This window comes from Eptatretus burgeri, chromosome 1, assembly GCF_056783735.1.
Source record: "Eptatretus burgeri isolate ZD-2024b chromosome 1, Ebu_testis_v1, whole genome shotgun sequence".
Taxonomy (NCBI): domain Eukaryota; kingdom Metazoa; phylum Chordata; class Myxini; order Myxiniformes; family Myxinidae; genus Eptatretus; species Eptatretus burgeri.
In genome coordinates, this window is record NC_140961.1 from 49,489,096 (window position 1) to 49,499,390 (window position 10,295).

General features: G+C 44.7%; 1 pseudogene; it reads left to right on the top strand.

The window, feature by feature from the left end:
* The first annotated feature begins 203 nt into the window (after positions 1-203).
* LOC147034454 (uncharacterized) lies at positions 204-7,466 on the top strand (annotated as a pseudogene).
* The last annotated feature ends 2,829 nt before the right edge of the window (positions 7,467-10,295 follow it).

Below are 10,295 nucleotides of genomic sequence, written 5' to 3' on the forward strand. Positions count from 1 at the left end.
CCTTTGCCTTATGACCCGTAGCCCTCTTGGCAAGTTTAATGGTTGAGATTGTATAAGTAACGACCGAATACATCGACGTCAGACAGACGGACGTCAAAATGCACATATTAATGTGGTGACAGGTTGACAGGACTTCCCACTTGGCCATTATTGTGTTTTTCACGGGTCCCCCAAATGACTAACGCCACCCCTGGATTGCGGACATGGAGATATTGAGGAAGTTGGAAGGGAAAGTCCTGAGCCTGAGGTCATGTGTAATGCCAGCATACCTATGTAGTCTGGAGACTGTGGCACTGACGGAGAAGCAACAACAGAGGCTGCAGATCTGCGAGGACAACTCCGTCAGTACAGGAGGATTGTGGAAGTGAAGAGGGTGGATATAAGCATGATGGATGAACAAAGGGAGGAAATCGGTATGCAGATGATCTTGACCGGATGATCGGTAAAGAGCCGGCTGAAATGGCCATGGCTTCTCATGATGCAGATAGAGGAAGATAGACTTCTGAAGAGGGCGGATGCGTTGCAAGAGCATGGCTGAATAAAGAGGGGAAGACTGTGGTAGAGATGGGAGGATAGTGTGAAGAGGGACGCCACATTTTCCCATGTGTATACTTTGGTTAGGCAGAAACGTCAATCTCTAATACTCAACTTTCGAAATGACGAAATCCCAAAATGTTTGGCGTGCATGCGCAGAAACCCCTCGCCACAACGGTCATCGGGGCAGGGAACATATCTCGTGCATGCCAGACAAGGATTGTGACCTAAAAGAAGCCGGAAATACTTGGAAAAGCAGGTGTGGGAGAGGGGTGCGATTCTGCACAATGAAAGATTTGGAGAACTTCCTGATCAACTCTCCCAAAAAGTTGATATCTCGCTGATTGAACTGCAAGAACTCCCGACAATGTGGGCCCTTGCAAGGCCTGTGGAGCAGCCCATGGACAAAGTGTTCTGTCTGACCTCCCCGATAATCCGTCAGTGAATGGACACTGAACCGTGCGGGATTGCCTCGTGTGAACATAGCAGGCTTAGTGATTTATTTCATGGATGTCTGTAATTGGAAAGACGATGCCATCATTCCCAACATTCAGGCAGACTTCCCAGATGGAGATGCCATATCCCGTTTGCGTGCTTCTTAATACCAATGTGAAGGTCATATCTGGTGCTTGTCAATGCACATAGTAGGTTTAAGTTGATAATATTAGGGTTAGGGTTACAGTTAGGGTTAGCCTCACTTCCATGAGCCTCACTCTTGTAGGGGGAGGATGGAAGTTCTCGCACTATCTCGTCCCCCGCCCCAGCTCATAAAATTATCCCAGTTTTCAAAGCTAATCTATGATCACAAAAATATTTATGGGGCCATTTATTATGTTGGTAAATATGGCAGAATTATTGACCCCTCCACCACAAACTCTTCCCCTTCTGTGCTCTGTACACACCTCTTCTCTTTCTCCTCTTCTGCCCATATTTCTCCAAACTTATTTTTCTTCTATCCTCACTCCTTCCACACTCCCATACTCTCTTTTGTCATTGTATCATCCTTTATTCGTCCCCCCTCCACTCCCTCACTCCTCCGACCACTCCCTCCGCGTTTGTGTAATAAATTTTGATGTGATGTGCCGAACACGTTGGTGCTACCGAAGCAGTTTCTTGGCCAGGGTTATACTGGATGGGATGCCAGCCATCGCCTTCCCAGAATTGTTTGTCCATGCTCTATCCTTTTAAATGCTGAGTGTCAAGCAAGGAAGCAGCCCAAACCATTTTTAAAGTCTTTTGGTGTGACTCGGACAGTGTTTGAACCATTGACTTCCTGGACTCGCAGTGGATGCTCCAACCACGATGCTACCGAGTCTGTTGTGCAATAAATAGACATCGATAATGCAGTTAATCCAAGCTTACAATCACACTGCCCTTCCTTGCAGTCCCAATGTCTTCAAACCAGGCTTTCACAACGACTTTCACATTAGGATTTAGTTTTATCATGAGCTAGTTCCATGCATTTTTCATGCAGAGCCTTTTTGACATTGCCTCCCTCGCTGCCAACCATCCCCACCCAATTTCTGTATTTAAAAAAAAGAAAAAAAGTTGTTGTCTGTTCGCTTACGTTCACACTAAATCCTTCCACAATCTTAAAATATCCCGATGAACTGCTTATTAAGAAAAGGCATCTCCGAATGTGCAATGTGAGTAGTTTGAGCAATCACTCGTGCAAAGACCTTGGCATTGAGCTGAGTGCAGACAGTACCTGCTTCATGGCGATCAGCCAGCAATTCCCCTGTGATGACAAAGAGCGAGATGGGGGCCCACTGATGCTGAGTCACCTCACTTCTTCCTGCACAATTTAAATGTGTCATGTGATGCTCAACGATGCAGCATCGATGGGTTTTTAGAACATCAACGAATAATACAAAATGCCTGATATACGATAAGGGCATTTGACATGTGTCCTGCATGCCATTGATGATTCACTTTCGTAATTAAAGATAGAAAGTCAGACAGCATGTAAACCATGATAATAATCGATGTTACGTAGGAAGATTTTCAGGGTAAAACAATGACAATGAGGAGGAAAGTGTGGTTAAGGTGGCTAAATTAAGATCTTAGGGTGTTGAGTTCAAGCCCCATTTTCAACATTTAATTAGCACCAGGTGGGGTTGACTCAGCCTGTCATCCTTCTGAGGTTGGTGAAATGAGTACCAGTGTTCTGTGTACTGATAATGGAGGGCACTGCTTCAGCAACACACCTACGTCCCCAGAAAATGATGCAACCAGCAGCCCTAACAGCGAGGAAGAAAGTAACTGTGATGAAGTAAAGATCAAGTTGTAAGACAACTGAACACAAAATATCCCAGTTAAGAAGTTCTGCAATAATAGAAAGTGATTCAATGTTGATGTGAAGTTTTTATTTCAGAATGTTGTCGGATCCGTGATTTGCGGATTCACTATTCGCGGACCCCCGTATTTGCCGTTGATAAAATGAGACATGCTTCTACATTCGCAGCCCTGTGCTTCACATATTCTCATTTCTTTGCGGGCATATTCGCGGTTTCGTGTTTTGTTTTTTTTCGCAGGCATATTCGTGATTTTTCATGTATTCGTGTTTTTTTTTCACAGGATTTTTGATTTTCCCTTGTGAATCACAAACCGACGGGAACATATCCCCCTTTCTCCCATTGAAACAATGCCACACCATTTGTGGATTCCACATTCGCAGCATTTTCCAGGAACGTATCCCCCATGAATAACAGTATATAATTAAAATAATAGCTGGATGCTGAAATTTTGTGCAATGATATTGTTGCGGTTTTCGCGCCCGCCGGCGTGCGAACGGCCACGTAACTCGAATCGCGGCACGTCGCCCACCGGACGGACAATCCAGTCGTGACCCTCTCGGACTAACGCCGGGAACCAGTCACGGGTGGACCTTTCGGTCTCACCGCGATCGAGCCAATCAGCCCCCGCGTGGGATAGGGTTGCTCGCCAAATTCGAACTACCTAAGTACCCACGCGGAGGGTAGACCGGGCGATCGCACCTCGCCGCAGGTCGACTTCGGACACGGGCCACTTAAGCGACCCGTTCCGTACTATCAGAATAACCGAGCGGTGTTATCGTCGACCTCGACGGTTCGATTAATTATCGGGCGTATTCAGCCCACTACCAACCCTTTACGTGAAGCAAGATGGGGATTCAATGGAGGAAAAAAGACGAAGCGAAGCGGGAAACAGTTCAACAATAAAGCACATTTATTCGCGACGAACGGAAAGCACACAAATACAATTCCACCAAATGCACACAAAAAAGAAAACACAATTCCATTTACACAAAAAGCAAACATAAAAGTGAAAACACAGTGCAGAGCTAATACCGACTACCGAGCACACGGCAACACTTATACAATTCTACTTCACAGACGGCGCCGACAACACATACCCAAAACCAAGGAAAAGAAATACCCTCAAGAATGAGGTAGGCCTGGGGCCGAGACCTGGTCGGGCCTACCCGTCTGGTGATGAGACGCGGAGCGGCGATGGCCCCGCAACCCGCGGGCCTCGTGGACAGTGCCTGGCAGGGGGTGGGAACGGGGCCCCCTTGGTCGCACTATCTCAGCGCGGGGGGGAAACAGGAGGGGGTTGCTGATGCTCGGGGTATAGAGGATCTTTATTATGTGCGCGACGAGCGTCTCCACCTCGGCCAGGTCGCGCTGCCGGCCTCCCTCGGGCGCGCAGCTCCTTGCACGACGCGAGCACCCTTCGTCCGACTCGCCGCCTCTCCACAGCTCGTCCCCTCCGTTCCGACTCCAACGCACACGACGAGCAGCTCCACCGCCCGCGAAGTCTTGACTCTCTGTTCCGACTCCTTCGCCTCGTTCCGACTCCTTCGCCTCCGTTCTGCTGACTCTTTCGCTCCGACTTTTACGACTCGTTCCGACCTTTACTACTTCTTTGACTGACGAACACCGTCCTTTTATCCCCCGCGTCTTCGCCTTTGACCCCCTCCCTTTGACCTTTCACCTCGCTCCCCATTGGCCCGACAAAAAGTGGGCGTGAAGGCTTTTTGATCCACAAATTTGCATATATCGATCGCCCTGGGGGCAGGGCCAAATCGCCCCTCGCTCACCGATTGGACGGCAAAAAGTGGGCGTGTGTCGTTTTCGATCCGTTTTTGAAGCAGAAAATCCGTGATTTTGTACACGCTGTTCAACGTGCGCCCTACACGAGTCCAGCATCGGTGCCCATGAGTGGGGCAAGAACGGTGGCGATGCTACGGTTGTGAGGTGTGCGTGAAGGTCGTGGCGGTTGTGGTGAAGCGGTGGTTGTGGTCGGTGGTTGATGTGGTTGTGATCATGGCGGTTGGTCCAAAATAAAGATAGTAAAAGAAAAACGGCTATCCTGAAGAGTCGCAGCTCGCATAAATGACATGTATTCCCACTAGACAACGGGTTTGGGCCTAACTACACATGTACTTACCGAGATACCTCACCTAAGGGACCTGAATGGTGGTTTGCGAATCTGGTAACCACAACAATATTGTCTATCCTGAGCAAGTTATGCAAGAAGTTCGTCAAAGTAATTTGGGTAAAACTACGATGGCGGAAAACATACTCAAAGGATAAGCAGTGATACAAAGGATAAACAGAAAGTATTTACAAGGTATAACACAGCAGGACTGAAGTCAGATAGTGATCAATAGAGGAGTACCAGAGAAAATAATTAGGCAAACTAAAATAGAATATGAGAAAGATATGGCCACAAATGCTAAACATTTTTTTTTACAGCATTCTTTAAATACATAAAGGCCATAAAGAGCAGTTTTCGACCGTGGGCTGTGCTCTTGTTTTGTTTAGTTTTGTGACCCACCTCGTGTATTTACCTGTATTTATAATATGTTGTGTGAAAATAATATAGAAATCATATCTGAAATCCGTCAAGCACCAAACTTGCACATTTTTTTCACAACCCTAACCCTAACCCTAACAGCTAACCCTAACCATAACCCTAACCCTAACCCTAACAGCTAACCCTAACCCGAAATTAAGACAATTTTTTTTATAAACATCATCCAATCGCAGCACTCATAACGTACAGCACCACGCCCATCAATCAATCACGCGCTTCATTTAAGTCGATCAACCAATCACGCGCTTCGTTGCAGGCAAGCTGTAAACTCACAAGCTGTCATGGTGGCATACATGTTGTCTGATGCTCGTGCTGCCGAAGATTCTGAAGGCAGTTCTTCAGGGTTCTGTTTTATGCATGTCATCAACACCCACAGCAAAGTAATTCCATCGAGTGAGAAAATCGTTAAGAAATTTCAGGAATGTGCTGCAAAGTGGATTGATGTGGAAGGAAGCCCCGAAGTAAGGTCACTGTCAAGGCACTACAAGTACACCACAGCCAGCACAGGCTCGGTGTGAGGATTGCAGCTGCTGTAGCCGCTGATGCTGTGCCTGCTGATGATCATGATTAATGTGACGGATCTGGAAGGTAGGATCTCCTTTCTTCCATTAACTAATTTTTGACAGAATGGTCAAAATCGATACCCAGTGATTACTATACAATAGAATCTAACTGTCATAAATCCGACTGGATGTTCTGCTCTAAATTCTGCAATCACTTATATTTATCCTCTTCCTAGCAATATACACTCTTGCTCATTTCCCATCCTAACTACTTAATAAAATATAGTGATGAGTGTATATCATTCCTTGAATGTTATTTTTTCAAGATATGGAAAGAAGTATCTACTCCTTTACAAAAGAAGTCCACTTTGTCGTTGATACTTTCAGGAAAGACGGCATCAAGAACGCTGAGAGGGGAAGGCGTTCAGTGGGTGGCAGCTTGCTAACAAAAATCTACAGCGCAGATCAGCAGGTACTTCACCAATGGAAGAAGTTTCTGGCATGTGGTGAGAACAAAGCAGAGCTGATGAGGTTTTTTTTCCAGACTTGGAGGAAGAAACCAGCTGAATGTTTGAAGAAAGTCAGGGTGTTGGTTGCTCATGGTGGGGAGTGCCATGAGTTTACAGACGAGAATGAGCAAATGATTCTTCGCTCTGTGCCAGAACTTGAGTGTAACCACGAAGAAGCAGATACTCATCTTTTCCTTCATTGCCAGTATGCTGATGGACATCAGCCATAAAGTTCAACAGATAGGGCCCCATACCCGGTCTTAATCAAAAGTCCTGACACAGACGTCTTTGTGATTGGAATCACCATGGCTGAGCATATTGGAGCAGAGGTATTGTTCCACACTGGAAGAGGTAACAATAGAAGGACCCTGAGTCTATCAAAGATAAGCTCACATCTGGGACCAGATGTTAGCAACGCCTTGCTATCACTACACTGTTTCACAGGTTGTGATTCGGTCAGCTCTTTTCATGGAAAATCTAAACCCAAAGCCTTCAAGTGGTTTGCAAGTGACACTGCTTTCCATGCTGTCTTTCAAGAGTTGGGGAGTTCATTCACAGTCAGTGATTAATTGGTGAAAGGTGCAGAGAAATTTGTTTTCAAAATGTATGGACAGGACTGTAAGAAAGTCAATGAAGCCAGATACAATCTGTTCCTTATGTTAACCAAATCAGAGGCACGTCTTCCACCCAATGCAGACTCTCTCAAGAAGCATGTCATGAGAGCAAATTACCAGGCAAATTACCATGAGAGCAAATCATGCTATCAGTACACACTAGATGTCTGGAACAATTTCCACCCATTCCCAGTCCAAATGGACATGGATGGAAAGTTGTAGATGATGAATTAGACATCGACTGGGGTTATCTGCCTCCAGCTCCGAGCAGCTTGCTTGAACTAACATATTGTTCATGCAGGAAAACGAGCTGTGAGAAGCCATCTGGTACAGGCAAAGGAACATGTTCTTGTCAACGGCATGGTGTGTCATGTACGGAGCTTTGCAAGTGTGTCGATTGCAGAAACTCTATTACCACGAAAGAGTTAGATTCTGATGACGAATAATCAGATGAGGAGTAGATGCTCCATGACACAGTGACCGAGTCATCATTGTGTGATACCACAGTGTTTTACATTGATGCACATGAACGTGTTAAACATGAAAGAATACATTTCAAAGAAAGACTACTAGTTTTGCTTGTACTTTTAAAATGAAATGATTAAAACACAATGTGAGTAGTCTCCCTATTATATGAATACACAGACCTCAGAATTCCCATAGTCATACACAGCCATCTCAGAATGGACACAAGATGGTGCTATAGGTTTTGCGAATTAGCATAACTAATTAATGTGCAACTTTTTGCACGGACGAGTTGTGAATTCTTTCTAAGTGATTTTAAAAAATCTAAATCTATGCAAAATTTCAGGTAGATACACGAGGTGGGTCACGGAAGTCAAAAACTAGACACATTTTGGATGCTCGGCCCACGGTATATTAGTTTAATGTCAGTTGTGGGGAATATGTTGGAGTTGTTAATCCAAGATCATATGGGGATCACCAAAATTTATGACATACTTTTCTCTCTGCACTTAGCGGAGCATTTATGGAGGAATTTCATAATTGAATGCCCACTGATAGGGCTTCTCTATGCTCTACCCTTTAATGCTGAGCATCAAGTAAGGAAGCAGCATGTACCATTTTGATGTATGTCGTATGACTACTCAGCAGGGGCGTGTTTAAACCTCCAACCTCCCAGACTCAGAGCAGACACTCCATCCATTATTGCTCTATTTTCATCCACTTGTGCAGTTAACATGCTGCTATCAGTGGAACGCTCTCCTTTGCTCTTGCAGTGAGGCTGGAGTTATCTGAAGCATTGTCTTGGGCAAAGTTTTGTTAGTAATCTTCCTAAACCTCTCCAATGCTCTGAAAACCATATTTGCCTTTTTGCAGATGATTCGATATTGTGCCGTCAAGTACCCAATCCCATTCACAGGCAGATGGCAAATGCTTCACTCTGTGCTGATCTGGACTTGACTAGATGCTGGTCTGATGAATCAAACAAGTCCCTCAATCCTCGAAAATCTCACGGCCTCACCATGTCACAATGAAAGGATCGTCAACCAAATCCACCTACCTATTTCCATGGTCATCCACTGGAAGAAGTACAGCCTTTTGAATGTCTAGGCTTCACAATCACCCATGACCTCTCCTGACCTGCCCATATAACAAATCTGGCTTCCAAAGCCAGTCATAGTCTTGCCATATCCATTGTTGCTATTCTTTCCTTGTAGATTCAGATGTATTCAGTCACATAGGCCTTTGTTCACAGCTCAGTGGAGTTCTGCCATCTCTTACAGGCTGGTGTTGCAGCATCACATTGTCTCTCCTGAATTGTGCAGAATCTAAAGCTCTCAACATTATTGGAATCTCCCACGATGAGGCCAAAGCAAAAGCTCCGTTTATCTCATATCGCAAGAAGTTTGGTGGCCTGTTTTTTTTTTGTTTTTTTTCTCTCTCTCTCTCTCTCTCTCTCTCTCTCTCTCTCTCTCTCTCTCTCTCTCTCTCTCTCTCTCTCTCTCTCTCTCTCTCTCTCTCTCTCTCTCTCTCTCTCTCTCTCTCTCCACAATATCCCCATCAACTCCAGAATGCACATCTTCACCAGTAACCCCCTCCCGATTCAACTTCCAAAATCTAGGCTGACTGCACAACTCAACTGTGTGATATTCGCTTCTGCCGTCTATGGTGCCACCTTCCATAGGTGGCACCATTCTTCCCATTCTTCCCTCTAGGGCTTCAAACTGGCAGTGCATTGTCTTCTCGTGTCATCCCCCATCCTTGCCCACAATCTTTATTACAACCGTTAATATTAAAGTAACTTCCTCACCGAATCCTCTTGCTTGCATGTTGCAGTCCCCTTCTCTTTTCCTCTTCATTCCTTCTCTTGCTTATTGTGTCCAACAGTTGTCCCGCTGTCATTTTATAGCCTGCATCACCTTTCTTTCTATTCATGAGCCTCAAACATGCAAAATAAATAAATACAACACAACCTCACCATTCAATCTTTTTCTCGTAACTTATATTTTAATGGGCTTCCACATGCACTACTGTGCCTCCTAGTAACCACTGAAAATGTGTTAAAATGCATTTATTTGGATGTTTCATCAATAATTGTGTACATTTTATTTGATGTTTTGTGACTTTCAATAACACTTGTTTTAATCTGCAGTTCCCTGTTTTAAAGTATTCTGACCCACTGTCTATTGATAAGTTCCATGCTGTATTTATAAAACACACACACACACACACACACACACACACACACACACACACACACACACACACACACACACACACACACACACACCCAAAGGTAAACAAACATAAATCAACAGGTAAACCAACAAAAACGGACAACATAAAAATCGACACAAACACACCAATATAGGATGTAGACAATGAGCCATCATACAAATACCTCGGAGTAGAAGAGGACAACCAATTATGTCACACACAAATGTGCAAAACAATTATCAAAGAATACCAAGTAGGACATAACAAGGCTGATCCCGAAAACATAGCTCACACCGAGAAACAAAATCAAAGCTATAAACCAGTATTCCAAAAAAAAAAAAAACTGCAGAATAATAAACTGGCCACAATTAGAAATCAACAAACTGGATAACAAAACAAGGAAACTCCTTACTATCCACAAAACGTTATACATAAATCATTCCATCCTGAAAATGTACGTACTGAGACGAGAAGGAATCATCGGCCTGGTGGAGCTAAACCAAGTGCGTGAAAAGCTCAACGGACTAACGAATACAATTTGCTTGCAAACATGAAGAAAGCAAGCCAGACGAGGTATCCCAAACCCACCTTGCAAA